The sequence below is a fragment of the Ictalurus punctatus genome, chromosome 15 (assembly GCF_001660625.3).
Source record: "Ictalurus punctatus breed USDA103 chromosome 15, Coco_2.0, whole genome shotgun sequence".
NCBI classification, from domain to species: domain Eukaryota; kingdom Metazoa; phylum Chordata; class Actinopteri; order Siluriformes; family Ictaluridae; genus Ictalurus; species Ictalurus punctatus.
This window is the reverse complement of record NC_030430.2, coordinates 3,430,326-3,450,000: the sequence shown is the minus strand read 5'-3', so window position 1 is coordinate 3,450,000 and position 19,675 is coordinate 3,430,326.

Genomic DNA, 19,675 nt, shown 5'->3' with positions numbered 1-19,675 from the left:
CACCCACGACGATCAAGGAACTACAGAGGTTTCTGGGGTTTGCGAACTTCTACAGAAGGTTTATCAGAAATTTCAGTGCCATCGCCAACCCCCTCACGTCCCTGCTAAAGGGGAAACCCAAACGTCTGTCATGGACTTCAACTGCCCAATCCGCCTTCGACAAGCTCAAGAAAGCCTTCACTACTGCACCCATCATCAAACATCCGGACCCATCCAGACCATTTATAGTGGAGGTGGATGCGTCAGAGACCGGGGTAGGAGCCATTCTATCCCAACGATTTGGAGAGAAGCCAAAGCTCCATCCGGTGGCATTCTTCTCGCGAAAGCTTTCCCCTGCTGAGAGAAACTACAATGTGGGAAATCGTGAACTCTTGGCAATTAAGTTAGCGCTGGAGGAGTGGAGACACTGGTTAGAGGGGGCTACACATCCATTTGTCATTTTCACAGACCATAAGAACCTGGAGTACCTTCGCACTGCAAAGTGACTCACACCTCGCCAGGCCCGATGGGCCCTATTCTTCACCAGGTTTCATTTCACGTAATCCTACAGACCCGTGTCCAAGAACACAAAAGCTGATGCTCTGTCTCGTCTCGATCACACAGAACGTGTCAACGAGCATGAAGAGTACATCATTCATCCTTCATGTGTTATCAATGCACTAGAGTGGGATCTGGACCATGAGCTAGTGCAGATTCCCCAGTCACAAGTACCCGTAAAGTGTCCTCCGAACAAACTATTTGTACCCGAAGAACACCGCCAAGAACTCATCATCTGGGCACACACGGTACTCGGCACAGGGCATCCAGGGACACAACGCACACACCATCTCCTAGAAGAGAAGTACTGGTGGCCCAATATGGAGGGAGATATACACAAGGTGGTGATGTCCTGTTCATCTTGCGCACAGAATAAGGTACCTCGGACCCTCCCAGCTGGGAGGCTCAAGCCCTTACCTATACCCGAACGCCCATGGTCACACACATCCGTAGACTTCATAACAGACCTTCCTAGATCCCAAGGAAATACCACAGTTCTAGTCACAGTGGACCGGTTCTCCAAGTCCGTATGTTTCATTCCATTACCCACTCTCCCCACTGCATTCGGGACAGCCGAACTTCTATTCCAGCATGTGTTCAGATATTTCGGCATTCCGGAGGAGGTTGTCAGTGACAGGGGCCCGCAGTTTACTTCCAGAGTGTGGTCCAGCTTCATGACCAAGATGGGAGTGACGGTGAATCTCACCTCCGGATATCACCCACAAGCCAATGGACAAGTTGAACGAATCAATCAGGAACTGGGGCGATTCCTCCGTACTTTCTGTGCCAATAACCCCAAGGATTGGAGCAAGTTTTTGCCATGGGCCGAGTACGCCCAGAACTCACTATGTCATTCGGCTACCAATCTCACCCCTTTCCAGTGTGTGCTAGGTTACCAACCTCCACTGTTCCCGTGGAACGCAACTCCCACCACAGCTCCGGCCGTTGACCACTGGTTCGAACATAGTGAACGTGTCTGGGCTGACACCCACCGACGCCTGAAAGAGACCACAGACATGTACAAGCACAAAGCAGATCGCCGCCGCAAAGAACACCCTAATTACCAACCAGGCGATCGGGTGTGGTTGTCCACAAAGGACTTGAGACAAGCTCATAGCTGTAAAAAACTAATGCCAAGATTCACTGGACCATTCAAGATCCTCAAGCGAGTCAATGAAGTCACCTACCGTCTGGAACTGCCACGACACAGCCGCATCTCCCCCTCATTCCACATATCACGTCTCAAACCTGTTGTCAACGGTCCACTAGCCACCGAAGTACCGGCTGAAACTCCTCTGACCCCTCTGGAAATTGATGGACAACCAGCATACCGTGTCAAGAACATCCTCAAATCTAGACACAGGAGGGGCAAGCTGGAGTATTTGGTCGAGTGGGAGGGTTATGGACCTGAGGAACAGTGCTGGGTTCCCAAACAGGATATACTGGATCCACAGCCTACTAAAGACTTTCACGCAACTCATCCTCATCTCCCTGGTCCACGACCCCGGGGGAGGCCAAGAAAGAACTCTGCTCCCGGAGTGAGCCCTTTGGGGGGGGTTCTGTCACAGCTCGGTCCGATCAGAACTCAAATTCCCAAGATGCAACACTCACATCTCATGCACGCATGCGCTCACCATCCCCGGAGTTCTGATCAGTCACACCTGGCACCAATCACACACACTCACCGCTAGTATTTAGGGAAGTCATTCACCCACTTTATACGCGAAGTATACGCTCAGTAGCTCGTTTCTCTGCGTTACCAAGCCGTTCTAGTTTATTTGTTTCTCATGATCCTCGACCCTTGTTTTCAGTCTCGACTACGCTCTCTGCCTATCCCCGTTTGTATTGTTCGCCCGATCGCTTGACCTTTGCTTACCCTACGACTATGTTTCTTGAACTGCCCGATTCTACGCTCTACACCCGCCGCCCGCTCCTGCTTCCGTGCCGTTTCGAGGTTTGTGACACTAGGTCTCCCTCATGTTTATTTTATGACATTTTTATCCACAACATTTCCCCCCTCTGAGGCTATAAAGCCTCATACACTACCTTAATTAAGCGGGTATCTGTGGAGAAACTGGTTCTGCCGCACCCCATGGCCGTCCCCTGCTAGCTGTCTGAGGATTACTCTAACGAAGCCATAATCCCTGCACCCGTCCCCATAATCAAATGGGTCCCTTACAGTAACCACTTCTATGCTACACTGATCAGAATAGGAGATGAGGAGGTTTTGTAGACCTGGTGGGAGACGTGCTAGCATCGTGCGCCCCAGGGTCTCATAGTAGATTGGCAGCTGGAGAATGGGCCTTAGGACCCCCCTACGTCCACTTTGCGCCGGACCCATGTAGATGTACCTAGCCATAACTCTTAACCCTTAACTTACTTCTCTTTTCAACTATATATATATATATATATATATATATATATATATATATATATATATATATATATGTATATATATGTATATGTATATATGTGTATATATATATATATGTATGTGTGTGTTATTTCGAATCCAACTACCTTGATTATACGTTTGTTTGCCTACATCGATTATAAGTGTGATTAACTGAGTTCCCCTAATCATTCCTTACTACTACTACTGCCGTCGCTAGTTTACATATGAGTGGCCACTACAGTAACTACTTGATTGGATCTACACGTCCCTATCTTTCTCAACTAGGCCTGTCAGCCCACAGTTTTGTATTTGTCGGGACCTGCAGAGTCTTGCTTCCTCCCCAATCCTTCGCAGTCAGGGGTGGGCGAAAAAACCTCCTATGAGGAAAAATTCCCACACTGCCAGCACTATGTGCTCGAGAGCACCATTATACTTTTCTCGTGCCTGATTACGTCACACTTTGTTGCACATCACAGGTCATACCCTACCCCATCACATATCATATCACATATCACAACATTTTATAACAATTGACATGACAGTCTCTATCGGCAGTATCCCTCTGTATTCCGGTTGTCTTCGGCTCAAGCACTTTACGTACTGTAGAGAACCACCCTTTGGGGAGAGGTTAGGCTAGCACTTACACCCAGGGTATGGATCATCACATCTTCTTCTCACCCCTCGGGATTCAGTAGATCTGCAACACAGATGAACACATAGAAAACACCAATAGGTCCCGTTTTTCTCGGATAGGCCCAGCTGGCCACTACCTTGTACAAACGGGTCCTTGCACCCCCTTGCGCTGTCCTCATCAGTCCTGGCTCATATCCCGTCTCATGTTCTCGTCCCCCCGGTCTCGCTGGTGTCACTGCTGTCGCTGCTCATTGTCTCCCGTCTGTTGCTGCTGTCGCTGCTCATTGTCTCCCGTCGCATGGTCTCGATCACCAACCCCCGTTGAGAATGTACCTCACCCTTAACAATGTACTGGCCAGAAAAGGAGGCGGAGGACATCACCATCCGCCGTGCGCAGGGGATCACACAGCAGGCCACCAGAGCCACAAGGAGAAGGAGGACGAACAGGGACACTCCCAAGCGGGTCAGGGCAGCAGTCCAATCTCCAGAAAGAAACCAGGAGAGCCATGGCGGGAGGCGGAGACTAGACCCAAAGCCGGAGTTAGCCGCTTGCTCCGCTTGGAGGGCCTGTAGTTGACCCAGGACCTTGGAGAGAGCACCCTCAGAACCAGTGTGCAAAGGGATTGCAGCACAGCACTCGGGACCAATCATTGCACAGACACCCTCCTCAGGGGCCCGCATCAGTACAAAACGGTTCTGAGCAGCCATGAGGGAAGTGGCATGGAGCTGATCACGGACCAGTCCGAGAGCACTCACTGAGTAGTTAATGAAGCGTTGCTCATTGTACCACATGTAATTAATCCATGCCACGTTGCGGTTGATCTGCACGGCCGGGAGAAAAATAGACGCTACACCACTGCCAACGGCCTCCATGGCTCTGTAGCGAGCAGGAACGCCAACGGGGGTGCCCCCAAAGTCAAAATGGATGGTCTCATCAGCAGCCCAGTCAGAATAGATCACTGCACCAGCGTCACGGACATACTGAGTCCACAGGGCCACGTCGCGGCGTGAACGGGACCGGCTGGATGACGGTTGGTCAGCCACCAACAAAACACAGGTCTTACCATCCAACCTAACCGGGGCGCAGCACCCCTGCCATTCTGCAGGCAAAGTCTGGCGTACACGTTGGCCCCCACAAAACCAGAAAACATCCGCAAGGGGAACAGTACCAACACTAAGATCAGGTAGGGGAATTGTCACACTGGGGGTGCATGGGGATGAATCACAGACAGAGAGGGTCTCAATTTGCAAATCATTAGTGAACAGGGAGACATTACATCTGGCAGACACGTTTCCCACAGGATATATGCCAACAGAGGAGCAGAGGCAGATGTTAAAGAACAAGGGCAGAGACGGTTGGACGCGGACAAAAGTTGACACTTGAGTGGAAACAGGGTGAAACAGGCATGAAGAGCTTGCATTGTACATGCACGATGGGCCAAAGTCAGCAGAAAGGGCCCCAAGGAGGCACACAGTAGGACACAAAAAATCAACAGAATAGGGGGTGGTGAGGCATTCCGTGAGGTTCCCCATAGGCAGCATAAAATGGGGGGTGAGGCTACGATCATGACATACGAGACACGAGCGATCCGTCACAGATCGAGCAGTATGGACCATCCATGCCAGATACATGTTACTCTGCTCCTCTGTAAGCGAGGTGTTATCGGTGGAGATTGAATAGTATTGTAATTTCATTAATTTATGTGCGATCGGAGTTGACATTGGGGCAATGAGGAGGGGGTGGAGAGCCCGGGATGCGAAAGGTGACCCTGTACTATCATGGTAAGAACACGCCGTAGCCGAGCAAAGGAACGGTAGCCACAGGGGGCCAATAGTGGGCAGCTCAAAGGAGCACCTACTCGTCCGTGCCCTACCAGTAATTCTAAGATGTCCTACGCAAATCTCCACAGATCGAGCTTGGGAGAAAGTGAATGAGGCCAAATAGGGACTTCTGCCAATCAGGGACTCTTCATGGGCGAGTCTAAGGAGAGCACACATCGAGCTACGTGAACCTACAGTTGAGCCAGGGGCTGTCCAGGATCGAACATGCCTAATACGGGGATAGGGGGCTGTGCGGGAAGTAGCAGCCACTTGTGGGCGTAACGTGTGATAGGAATCCAGGGCATTATTGAACGTATGAATAGTCCTTCTAAACATTGGGCCGTAGAAAAGGAAAAAGAGTACTATTAGCCCTGCTGCAAAAATCACCCTACCCCATATGTGCTACTATTTTGTGGAGCTCGTGCTACCGGTCCCCTCCGGAACCGGTGGTAGTGGAGTGTGCAAGGATTCACGCGGAGACTGAAGTTCAGGAGTAAGCTCAGGTAAGTTCAACTGCGCTTCTAGTGACTGCAGTGTATCCGAGTCAATTAGGCTCAGAGGCAAAGCGGGGTCGTCAAGGTCCTGACAGAGAGTGGCAAGCGTAGACAGAAAATCCTCCTCCGTTGGGGTTACAAATTCCTGGGGGCTGGTAACTACGACACCCGTCACTTCTACTCGAGGCGAGAGAACAGTTGGGCTACTGGCATCAGACTGAGACAGTTTATCTAGTTTTTCCACAGCCCTGGTGCTTAGCCTGGGCTCAAGTGCCGTAGGCAGGGCTCAGGGATGCATCTGAATCACTGTCACTATCAGTGAACACCACTGCCCCAATGGGCTGCCTTGTACTGACTAGACCTGAGGTCGATGGTTGTTCGTCGGTAGTGTCTTGCAGTAGCGGTCCCTTACCTGGTTCGGCACGGCTGCAGTGGTTCAAGTGATACCAGTAATTCCTCCTCTCAACTTTCACAGCCGTGGGGATTGCAGCAACCACGGTGAAAGGTCCTTCCCGACGTCCTGCAAGGGGGCTCTTTCTCTTGAAAACACTGCCTCACGAACCTGTGAATACAAATGTCTATGGATTTGGGTGAGGGTTCGCACATAATCCGGCATTTCGTCCTCCAATTGTGCCAAAGACGGCCCTGTGTATGGACCTCGGGTGAACACCATAGGCATTGGGTGCCCAGTGAGCATTTCATGAGGAGTCAAGTGCGTCATACGATTGGTCTGTGAACGCATCTTCATCAATGCCAGTGGTAAGGCCTGGACCCAGTTTAGGCGAGAGCTCTCATATATTTTTGCCAGTTTATTAACTAGGGTACTGTTCACTCGTTCCACCATGCCCTGGGATTGGGGATGATATACACAACCTAGCTTATGATCTATCCCCAAGGCAGATGCCACATTGTCAATAACGTTATTCACAAAGTGGGTGCCGTTGTCCAAACTCAGAAAATCTGGAATACCGAACCGGGGAATGACCTCGCGACATAAAAATTTAGCCGCGGCCCTCGCGTCTTCCTTGGAAGTCGCAGTTGCCTCCACCCACCTGCTGAAGCGGTCTACTATCACTAGGATGTAGCGCTTCCCTTCTTTCCGGTTGTCTACTCCCATGTCTACATAATCCATCATTATATGCCGGAAAGGTCCCATCGGCGGGGGAATATGTCCTAAAGGGGCAGCAAAGTTCTTTCGCACATTGTTCTTGATACACACATCACATCTTTTCAACGCATAGTCCACCATACTGGCCAGAAATGGGGACCACCATTCCTGACGGATTTTTCGGATAGTTTCGGCCCTATGGGCGTGATCCAAGCCATGGGCTTCTTTGATCAAGAGTGGGAGGTAACAGGCTGGGGCTATACACAACCCTTCTATGCTGCACCACAATCCAGTACTCTTTTTTCGCCCCCCGTTTTATCCACACCAATACTTCATCCACACCTGCGGTGTTCTGCAGCTCCACTAAGTGGGCCACATTGTCTTCCTGCGGATGCCGCAGCTGACTCTCCCCGGGCTGAGTTAGGGCCATCATCTGCGCAGGCCCTACGGCAGCTTTCTTTGCTGCCTCGTCCGCCAGTGCGCTCCCTTTAGTGATAAAGGAATCATCAGTCTTATGTGCCCTGCATTTCACTACAGCTAATTTTGTGGGCAATGTCATAGCATACAGTAAATCTGAAATCGCTTCCCCGTGGGTCACGGCGGACCCATCTGCCCGCTGGAATCCCCTTTGAGCCCAGATTGGTCCAAACACATGGCGGACTCCATGAGCATAGGCCGAGTCCGTATATACAGTGCAACTCTCATTACGGCCCAAATTACATGCAGCTGTCAACGCCCGTAGTTCAGCTAGCTGGGCTGAGCAGGGTTGGGGAAGGGGAATACTCATCACCACCTCAAACGTCGCCGGGTTTCGTCGTGCTTCTACTACTGCCAACCCAGCCTTATTGCCCGTATCAGTACGATAACAGGAACCGTCCACAAAATACATATGCTTAGCATTATCAATAGGGCAGTTCTCCAAATCCGAACGAGCTTTCAAAAATTTCTCTGATTCCACTACGCACTCATGGGGTACACCATCTATCGGGGTTACCAGTTTATCGGCCGGATTCACCATGGTGCACCGTTCTATAGTGACCTCCGGGGCTGACAGAATGGAGTCATATCCCGTTCGACGGGAGTTCGTTATCACAAAGGTCTGACTCGTTAGGAGCGCATGCAGTGCATGGGTCGTATATAATGTAACTGGGTGCCCCATGGTGATTGAGGACGCTTTCTGATATGCAAATGCGGCCGCTGCCAAAGAGCGATAACAGGGTGGCATCCCTTTTTCTACGTTATCGAGAGCCGTGCTGTAATAGGCGATGGCCTGTTTTCCCATCCCTTGTCGCTGCTGAGTTAGGACGGTTGATGCGTACCCCTTTCTTTCAGATACATAGAGGTGAAACGGTTTGCTATAGTCTGGGTTAGCCAATGCAGGAGTGGTCATTAAGGCCATTTTAATATCTGCGAGTGCGGCTAGAGCTTCAGGAGTCCAGACGAGAGGGGCATTTGGCTGTGATTGGTCTGCTGCCTTAATCATGTCCCGTAATGGTTGAACGCTTAGCGCGAACACTCATATCCATGGGCGACTGAACCCCGCCATTCCTAGAAATGCCAACATCTGTCGTACGGTGGTTGGATGTGGGGCCTTGCGTATGGCCTCTACATGCTTTGGCGCTATAGTACGGCTTTCTCCCTCTAACACACGACCTAGGTATTCCACTTTTTATCTACAAAATTGCAACTTTTCTTTATTTACTTTGTGGCCATTTTCGGCCAACATTCTTAGAACCTTTAGTGAGTCGTGCTGGCATTGTTCTTTGGACGCACTACAAATCAAAAGGTCATCGACATATTGCAAGATGATGCTACGGCACTCCAGGGCTGAGAGGTCTTGAGCCAGTACCTGATTAAATATGGATGGGCTTTCACAGTATCCCTGCGGAAGTCTAGTGTATGTGTACTGCTGCCCTTCATACGTGAAAGCAAACAAATACTGTGAGTCTGGGTGCAGTGGCACGCTAAAAAATGCTGAGCATAAGTCTATGACAGTGTACCATTTGGTCCCTTCTGGAATGTTCGACAATAGGGTGTGTGGGTCTGGCACTATCGGTGTTTCAGGTATCACGATTTGGTTAATAGCACGCAAATCATGTACTAGCCTCCACTTCTCTGAGTCAGGTTTTCTAACTGGAAAAATGGGGGTATTGCACTGACTTCGCGTGGAGATTAGCACTCCGGCCTCTACCAATCCATGTATTGTGGGCCGTATGCCTTCTCTAGCTTGCGCTGACAACGGATACTGTTTCTGGTAGAGCAACCTTGCATTCTCTTTTACCTTAATCTGAGCTAGGTTGGCGGATTTAACAAACCCTACGTCGGTCGGATGTTTTGTCCATAGCTGTTCTGGAACAGTTTTCAGTATTTCCTCATTGTCCTGATCTTTTGCTGCCTTAACTGTCATTTGCAAACCACTTCGGTCCGTGCTCGTTCATATGCAGACACTAGTGGCCACGGCGGTGTCAACTGCTGTTATTGAGATTCGCACAAACTCTCCATCAGGCGACTTGTGCAAAGACGAATTGGTAGTTGGCTCCCACTCTTTTACTTCTTTTGCCTGCCTTATCATTGGCCCTACATCTTCCGGTTCAAGGCCTTTGGTGACCATGAGTGTGACATGGGGCGCTGTCCCTTCCAGCTGATACCAGTTAGTGATTCTCTCTGGGAGCTTGATCATAGCCGCCACTCCCTGTGGGCCGCTTATTATTTCCATGGTTTTAATGTCCATTACTTGTCCCTGTTCCATGTCTTCCCAAAGCTGAGCATATTCCTGGTCTCGTCCACCGTCATCATATTTAATAGTGCAATATAAAGGGGCCTCCACCTCTGTGCAATCGGGCCGCATGTACTGTAACCATGGTTTCCATTCTGCGTATCTGTGCCAGAGTTCCGAGTTAGATGGATCGGACATCTCCAATCAGTATACCATCCTCACATTACGGGCGGTGCTAGGTGGCTCGTGCAACAGTAGGTATTGTGTGGATATTGATTTAGGGAATGTCACCCAAATCCCAGTTGCCTCGCACTGTATCTGAGCTCCCAACTTACACAGGGCATCACGTCCCAGTAGGTTAACAGGTGCTCCTGGCGAATATAACAGGGGTGCTTGTATTGTCACACCATCCAGAGTTAGTTCTTGAGGCTTGGTGAATCGTAAGGTCTGTATTTTTCCTGAGAAGCCCATAGTTTGAATTGCCTTACAGGTGCGGGGGAGCTGTGAACCTTCTTTCCCTATGCTTGAATATGTAGCTCCAGTGTCGATTATAAATGGCGCTTGCAAGGTGTTACCGATCGTCACTGTAACAGTTGGCTCTTGTTCTGGGTGCAGTGTGGTGACGGACTACATGAGCTCCCCCCCGGGCTTCTCTGGGCCTCCTCAACTCTGGCTGGGTCCCGGCTCCCCATAGGGGCCATACATGGGTCCACCTGGGGGTACTGGGGTAGCGGTTGACACTGAGGTGGCATTCCATAGCTCCCCGGCGCTCTCGGTCCAAGCACCTGACCTCTTCCTTCAGCCCTATCCACACGGTCTCCCCAAGTTGGTCATGGGACACGTGGACAATTTCTCCTGAAGTGGCTAGGGTCGCCGCATCCCCAACACCCTTCAGTTGCCATATTTGGTCTTTGCAAAACCCCGTCCGTATCCTCGTCCCCTCCCCCAGGCAGGCGGCGTCCCCGGGTACATGGGGGCCCTCGTATGATATATGTAATCCATCTGGGCGGGGTGCAGCATAGTAGTTATGTGTGGGACTTACGGTTGTGGGTGGGCCTGGTATCCACTGGCCAGCAGCAAAGGGTCAGCCTGTGCTGGGGCTGCCGCTTGTGGATGTGGATGGGGCACCATTACTGCCGCTTGTCTAATGTGTTCCTTCCTCTGTTCCTTCTCTTCATGTTTAGTCCTGGTCAGTTCGCCGAGCTGTGCCTTACAGAGTTGGCTCATTAGGGTTTCAGTGGCATCTTTAGCTTCTCAACACAGCTTTCACGTGATGGGTCACATGTGCCAGAAATGAAGCCCATTCCATTGCGTTGAGCCCCACCACTTCCTCTAACTTCTGCTGTACCTCCCCAGGGAGAGCCTTCTTCAACAGCAGCTTGAACAGTCCCACACTTGCCACCGAATCGTCCCATTTGGCACCCGTTTCATCCCTCCATTTGTCTTGAAACTCTTGTATGAAGGTTATCACGTTTTCTTCGTCTTTCAGTTTTATATTTTCGAGCTTCCCAGGGTCCATCTTAGCCGGAAACATACTCCTCATAGCGTCCCATATTTCTTGTTGGTACAGGCCAAACGGGATGGCGTCAGCCTTGGGGTCGTCTATCAAATCCCTGTGTTCTGCCCTATCGAAAATCTCTTCAGCCCGTCCCTTGCCCACTGTTTGGCAGAGAATGGCTTTGATATCGCCAATCGCCAGGTGCTGTCCTGATGTCTTTTCCTCAAACTGTGTAATCCATTTCTGCCCCCCTTCACACATGTTGGGTAGTCGTTGGATCAGGCCCGTTAGGTCCATGAAACTCCAGGGTGCATAATGTAGGGCTTTTCCTTTAACCATGAGGGGCATCATCTGACCTGGGGGTGACCACCCAACCTGATTAAGGCTGGGCTCCGACTGGGAGCGGGCATGCGCTAAGTACGCTGTGATACCAGGTTGGAATCTCACTGGGGGCTTCAGGCTTGCCCTGCTCCGTAGTGATCTAGCTTCTCTAGGCTCCGAGTCGTCCTCCTCACTGACATCTTGTTCAACTTTTCCTTCGTTGTCTGTTTCAGTCCCCTCGCTCTCAGTCCCCCCATGTCTGAACTCACTCGCTTCTTCTTCTGCTGGTGGTATATTAGGACCTTTGAGGCCTTACTCAGGCTCTTCACATGTTTTCCTGCTGACTGGTTCAGTGCTCTTCTCGACCTCTGCGATTTTGATTCTCCCAAACGGGGCTTGTGCGCATACTTATTTTTCACAGCCGTCGCCATTTAGAACGCCTGACCTGCGAGATTTTTCAATTCATCCATTTTACCCACGCCGTGTGATATCCCGTCCTCCAGCCATCGAATCCTGCCCTCCAATTCCTTATCCTCCTCGATAGCATATGGGGAGAGCACCACATCCCCCTCTATATGGACCACCCGCCCCACACTGTCTCTCGGCTCACCTTTTTCTCCTCCTCTGGTATGTGGAGCCCCTCGTGCTCCGTTTTCACCCTCTTGATTGTCACTGGTCCTATGCTCCTCCTGCTCCTGTATTTCCTTCAGTTTCTTGTCTCTTTGCTTGTGCACCATCGGCCGTGACCCTGGCCTCGGGGTGCTAGTGCTGGTGGGAATCTCCCCGTGCTCCGGCCACCCCGGAGTGTGGGTCCAGTTTTTCATATACTCCTGTAGTTCCCTGTCCCTCTCTTTGTTGCCTACCTGTGGGAGGTCCAGCCGTGGGCTTTCGCTCTCGACCGGGGTTCTATCCTCGTATCCGGCAGCTCCTTCTTCCATTTTGGTAGGTTCTCCATCCTCCCGCATGCGATGCCTCATTCTTTGGTATCCGGTGAATGTTCCCTGTATGTCCACCTCGGTTTCCTTCCATTCATCTTCTCTGTCCTCCAGGTCTTGCATCATGTAGAGCCCGGCAGGTGGGGCACTTCCGACAGGTCTCACTGGAGGGCGGTACTGAGGGTTATATGAGGGCGGGGCCTCGGCCCATTCCTTCTGAATGGGCCGATTTATCTTTTTTATTAGGCTTGCTTCCCTTTCTTCTTTCTTCCGTACCACTGCCTCTGCTCGTTCTCTCTGCCGTCTATCCTTCTCCTTCTCCTCCTTCCCTGCGTTCACAAACCAGTCCACTATCTTCTGTCTTCACACATTTCTCCCTCACTCTCAAACCTTTTTTCTGTTCATTCCATACAGCTAATCCCTCTTTCATTATCTGGCATAGCTGTTCATCAAGAGTACCTTCCTCGGGCCATTTCCACTCACCACTAGTCTTCTCACTCCATTTTTTACAATAATGCCTTATGTCCTTCTCATCTGTACAGTGTTTGCTTATCACCCTCTCTATCGGGCTCATCTCTTTCTTACATTCAGCCATAACTGGTCGTGTCTCACACCTCTCAGCCCTTAGAGTCTTTAGTACATGCCCCCCCCCCTAATTCCCCTAAGTTATCCCTCACAGCCAATTGTTTTCCTCCTACCTTGTCCTGCAGTTCCAGCCTGCTTAGCCTATCTCGTACTGATTTATGCCTGCTTTTCCCTTCCGTCCGTACTCGGTCCAGCCAGCCTCCCCAGGGACTCACATACACTCAGAGTACATACATTCAATTTAATTAAGACGATTAATTAATTAATTAAGATGATTCAATTAATTTTATGAATCTTAAGTTTAACTTTAGGTAATTCACACAGCCTCACACAACAGCCAATCCGGCAATTCTTACATGTTTACAATGTTTACAACTATTCAATATTACCCAATTTTGGGGCCTGTACTTTTTCACTTATCATAAGTGTTTTCGGGAAGGAATACAACAGGGGAAAAATTATTTTAAATTAAATTATATTATTATTACTATTTGTCATTTAACTGAACACCTTCATAATTTATGGAATATAAATGAAAGGTCCCAATGGACTGATTCACTGATTTCTTAACAATTTTGTTATATATTACAGGTCTAGAAGTTCGTATTCACACAATGGGCAGTCTGACAGATGTCTAAAATATTCACAATGTTCGTGCATGCTCCCCAATTTTTAAAACACTCATACAGCAGTTATTGATACCAAATTAATTATAACACACAGTCTCACCCGACTCACAGAAAGTCTGTACCAGATTCAAAACATTAAAAAAAAATCTCACACTGTCATGTGTTACCCAGCTTAATCTGAAGTGCGCACGCACACATTTTTTTTCTTTTCCTTTTTTTTTTCCTTTCCACACAGACGGCAGTCCTGCTTGCGCAGATAAGAACAGACACACACCACTCCTTTTTATAAACAACGCTCGCAAGCTCTCACAGACATATTATATCACACACTATTACACATATTTACTTATTACATACACACAATTGTGGTCTCAGAGTATAAAGTGCCTTCACACCAGCTCTGTATGTATGAAGCTTACAGTCATATAAATTAAATGCAACTTTCTCCACAACTAATTTTTTTTTTTTTTTTTTTAAAGCTTAATCCAACACCCATATCTCTTTATGTATGGAGCTCATGTTCATAGCACTAATAAATACATTTTTCCCTGTCTCCAAAACTTACACGCTCTCACACCGCACTCATATTATAAGCACATATATTATAAGCACACACATTTGTTATTACACATTCCATTCATACACCGGGCACACTGTATTGTGCGACCCAGACCTGGGCCCAGGATTTATTCCCCTCTCTATCTCAGACCTGGAATCTTTTCCCAGCGGTATTAGGGGTCCCCACCAATGCAGCCGCCACACCTCTAGTAGCCGGTATCTGGGGTTTGAGGCCTCATTTCCACCTGCTTCCTATCGCAGCCCTGGAATCTTTCACCAGTGGTATTGCAAGACTTTCACTCACACAACACATATACAATTTCATTACACAGTCTTATGAACCCATTCACAGCCCTTATACAATTACAAAATTACAATCGGTTCACACTTCTCTTACCTCTTCTCACTCACCCACGGTTCTTTTGGAGACCAACTTTAGTCCTTCTTCCCACCCCGGGGGCTTCCCAATCGTAACAACAGACCACTAAAACAGAGCTTTGAAATAACAGGCGTCTGCAATGCCTTCTTCCTACACGGCCTATCTGTTGCTTAGAGAGCGAAGTCCCACGGGAGAGATTCCAGACATATAGATCTTAGCCCAGTCCCATCTGGGCCGCCAAATGCCAGCTCAAATTTAGCCTATTACCCAAAAACTTTTAAAATTCAAAATAGAAGCCAATACTCACATCTACCTCTGAGCCCAGTTGGAGATAGAAAAAAAGACACCAGCCGTGAGTGAGAAGAAGCAAGGGTCCAGATTTATTGGTTCCGTTCCACCACACGAGATCCACACCGATGAGAATTCTCAGAAGTGATCTGATACCCTGAGCTTAAGCTCCAGTATTTATACTGTATTTACACAGTAAATAACCAATATGTTTCAAGAAGACTATGATATCAATACCAATAGGGTTAAAAAAGAGCTATTCAACTTACCATTAGCTCAAAAAACAGGGCTTTTCAACTTACCATTAGCTCAAAAAACAGGGCTTTTCAACTTACAAATAGAATCAAAACCAGGGGTTTTCAAATTACCATTAGCTTCAAAAGTGGAGAGACAAAACAATCTAGAGTGACCTTGGTCTTACTATTATCTCGCGGGGGGCAGCTTGACTCAGCTACCCTTATAAATGGCTCCTCATGGTTTTCTCTTAAAATGAAGGCCTTCCTTGCGAGACAGGAATCTTCACCATCTGAATTATGAGTAAGTTACATTTTTCTGTATTTTAGTTTATAATTTATTTTCATATTTGCTCTATATCTCTATTTTATATATAGTTATACTGCTTGAAAAACGGTTTACAGTACTTCCTACTTCATAATATCATTATATTACCCTTCTACTGTCCTACATATCCTACTATTCTGTATTTTATAAAGCGTTTTCTATTATTATAAGATATTACCCTTATAATATCTTAATACTCCTTTTTATTATTCTTATAAAGTTATAATGTTATATGTGTGTGTGTGTTATGTCTACATGCCCGCCCGTGACTGCAAGAGTGTGTGTGTGTGTTAGCGCTCCTCAGCTCTTATACTTCTTTTTAACTCTTCGACTAATAAACCATAGTGTAGTACTCTTAAAGATCTTTAAAATGTAAATCCTATTTGTCAATATCCACCTAATACCGCTTCTGTGTGTCTTGGTGCCCGTCTTTTCTTCTTCTCCCCTTTACTGGAAACTAGGTCTCCCTCATGTTTATTTTATGACATTTTTATCCACAACACAAAGAAGGCTGTGAAAAATGGTCTTTATTGTTTAAATTTTTGTTCAAAATATTCACAGAAATTCGCTGCTCTCATGGATATCAAACAATTGCAAACAAAACACATGCTGTTGAAAAAAAAAATTGTTAAATATAGGTTTGCAACAATTATTGGCACCCTTTTAGTGATTACTTTGTGCTACCTCCCAGATAACAGCTCTGATTCTTCTCCTATAATGCCTGATGAGGGTAGATGGCAAGGGATCCGAAACTATTCCCCATACAGAATCTCTACAGATCCTTCAAATTTCGAGGTCCACGCTGATGGACTCTCAGTTAGCTCAGCCCACAGGTTTTCTATGGGGTTCAGGTCAGGGAACTGGGATGGCCATGGCAGGACCTTGATTTTGTAGTCAGTAAACCATTTTTGTGTTGGTTTTGATGTATGTTTTGGATCATTGTCCTGCTGGAAGATCCAACCACGGCCCATTTTAAGCTTTCTGGCAGAGGCAGACAGGTTTTCATTTAATATCTGTTGATATTTGATAGAGTCCATAGTGTTTTCTAACAAAATGGACAGGTCCTCTGTCAGAAAAACAGCCCCAAAATATTAAAGAGCCACCACCATATTTAACCGTGGGCATGAGGTACTTTTCGATCACCAAAACCACCTCTAGTGTTTATTACCAAAAAGCTCTATTTTGGTTTCATCTGACCATAGCACCCGATCCCATTTGAAGTTGTAGTGTCTGGCAAACTGAAGATGCTTGAGTTTGTTTATTGGATGAGAGTAGAGGCTTTTTTCTTGAAACCTTTCCAAACAACTTGTGGTAATGTAGGTGACTTCAGATTGTAGTCTTGGAGACTTTCTGACCCCAAGACACAACTAACTTCTGCAATTCTCCAGCTGTGATCGTTGGATATTTTTTGGCCACTCGAACCATCCTCTTCACAGTGTGTTGAGACGATATAGACACACACCCAATTCCAGGTTGATTCATAATATTTCCAGTTGACTGGAACTTTTTAATTATTGCCCTGATGGTGGAAATGGGCATTTTCAATGCTTGTGCTATTTTCTTATAGCCACTTCCCATTTTGTGAAGCTCAACAACCTTTTGCAGCACACCACAGCTATATTCCTTGGTCTTACCCATTGTTATGAAGAACTAAGGGAATTTGGCCTATGTGTTACCTCAAATTTATACCCCTATGAAACAGGAAGTCATGCTTGAACAATTTCCTGTTCATAGATACCCAGGTGCACTAAAAAAAAGTAAAAAAATAAATAAATAAATAAAATCAAGGGGAATATATTTCAAATACATTTTTTTCATATGAATTCATAGGTGTGCCAATAATTGTTGCACACCTATATTTAACAAAATAAACCTTTGTTGTGTTTGCAGTTGTTTGATATCCTTTAGAGCAGAGTATTTTTGTGAATTGAACAAAAGATCAAAAGGTTAAAAAATAAAGACAACTTTTCACAGCTTTCTTTGCTCATATTTACCATGGGTGCCAATATTAGTGGAGGGCACTGTAGTAGCATAGCATTGACCTTGTGACCATAGTGTTTTGTTACACATGTTTTTTCCCCTCTGTAAATTCTTTTTGTATCTACATACAAAATAAGAAACCAAAAATTGTTTTTACATCACTTAAACTGCATCAAGCTGATGTTTTGTTGAGCTTGGTGAATAACATTTTATTAGAATGAAGAATTACCTGAAAATTTGTAAAGTTGTATATGAAATAATGTTTCATGTTGTATCCAATGGATTGAGCCATAATTAATAATGAGGAATTATTATTATTTATTTTTAAATACTGTTATGCTGTCACATTGCACTAATGTAATTGCCCTGCAAAAAAAAAAAAAACATAGGTTGAAAAAAAAATGTTTGTGCTGATATTACTGTTAGATTTCCGTATATCCCAGGAATCTCAGATTGTGCCTGTCAGATCTTCCATCATGCCTTCCAGCCTGTTCTACAATTACTTCTATTAACTTTTAGTTCTGTGCTGCTATGAGCTAGAAAGTGTGATTTGCCTCAGAGCGTTTCAGATCGATCTGGGGAGCCGAAGTGAACACAAGAGTCAAACCAAGAGTATTTATACACATTGATAATGAGCAGTGCGTGGACGGTTTCTACCGGTCTAGGTGTCAGACAGATTTAAACAAAACACACAGCACATAGTCATAATACAAAATAAGTCCTGTGTCATGTTGACACGGAAATACATGTGTATTTCAAGGATATAGCTATAATCAAGCCTAGGAGTTGATCAGCTTATTCAAAGAGATAATCAAATGAATACATTCATCATAGGTATTTGATAGCAGTTCATAATATAAGAGAGTACATGATATAAGAGAATTTCCTTTCAATTACTTAATAAATTTTTCAAATGGGTCAAAAATCACATCTTAAAAGAAACTAAATTAATCCTAAAAGATGAAAAGGAAAACTAAACCATAGAGATTGTTCATCTTTTACACATGCTTGTAACCATCTTGACTTATAACTCCAGTTATTACCCCAAAGTCAATTACATTCATCCCTCCTTCTTCTGTTAATTTTACCATATCACCTTTTCGAATCAAATGTTGCTTATTATTCCAAATAAAATGATAATGAATTCAGTTTATTTCCTTAATACACCTGTCTGGTACTGCCAGTGGATATGCTGGGTAAATTAATCTTGATATTCCTTCCATCTTTGTTAATACAATTCTTCCAAAAATTTAAATATTTATTGGTAACCAGTTATTCAATTTAAAAACAAAACAAACAAACATATTTTAGTAATAGTATGCAATCTAATTTTTTAATTGAATATTTTAAATAAAATTTTGTGTATTATCATGAATAGTGAGGATCTCATATTTTTTCAAGTTTAAATATAACCCTGAAGCATCTGAAAAGGCATTAGGTATTTGATCAGAGTCCTTTAAAAATAAGGTTGTGCTAGTTGTGTAATTATCAAGGATCTACCCAAAACATTTAATGTTTTTATACTTTCATGCTTGTAACTCAATGGCAAGTAAGAAATGAAGCGGGCTAACTGGGTGTCCTTGACGTATTCCCCTTTTAATATCAAATCTTCTTGTAGTACCCAAGTGGCCTTAAATTATCAATAAAAGTTTTGTCTTTTTTTGGTTTAGATATTAACACAATTATAGTTTGTTTCATTGTTGTTAGTAGTGTATTAGTTTCTATGCATTCCTTCAGTGCTTAAATAGCATTTCTCTTATATCAGTTCAGAAAAACTGAAAGGTAAGTTGTATTCCATCTTGACCTGCTGACTTCCTTAAAACCATTTTCTTAAATTTCCTCAATTTTTAAATCAGAGTCACATGTCATTTTAAAATCTTGGTCTCTTAGGAATAAAAGGATCTTCTTTTTTCAAGAAATTCTCAGAGTTTGCTTGAGAAAAAGATGATGAATATAGGCATAAGGTAAACTTCAATAGTTCATAATTTATTTCTCTTGGATCAGTTACAATTTTATTATTTATATTTAGAGTAGTAATTGCATTTCGTCCCTGACCTTGTTTTATTTCTAATCTACTGTTAGACATGATACTGTTACACATGATAGAATTGATGTAAGGTCAGTAAGACTTTGAGCGTATTTAAGTGAAACAAGCATTTAATAACAATGGTATTTTTCAAACATGAAACCCCTGCGATCATGGACAGGTATCTGAAGATATAGCAATATGAATGTGA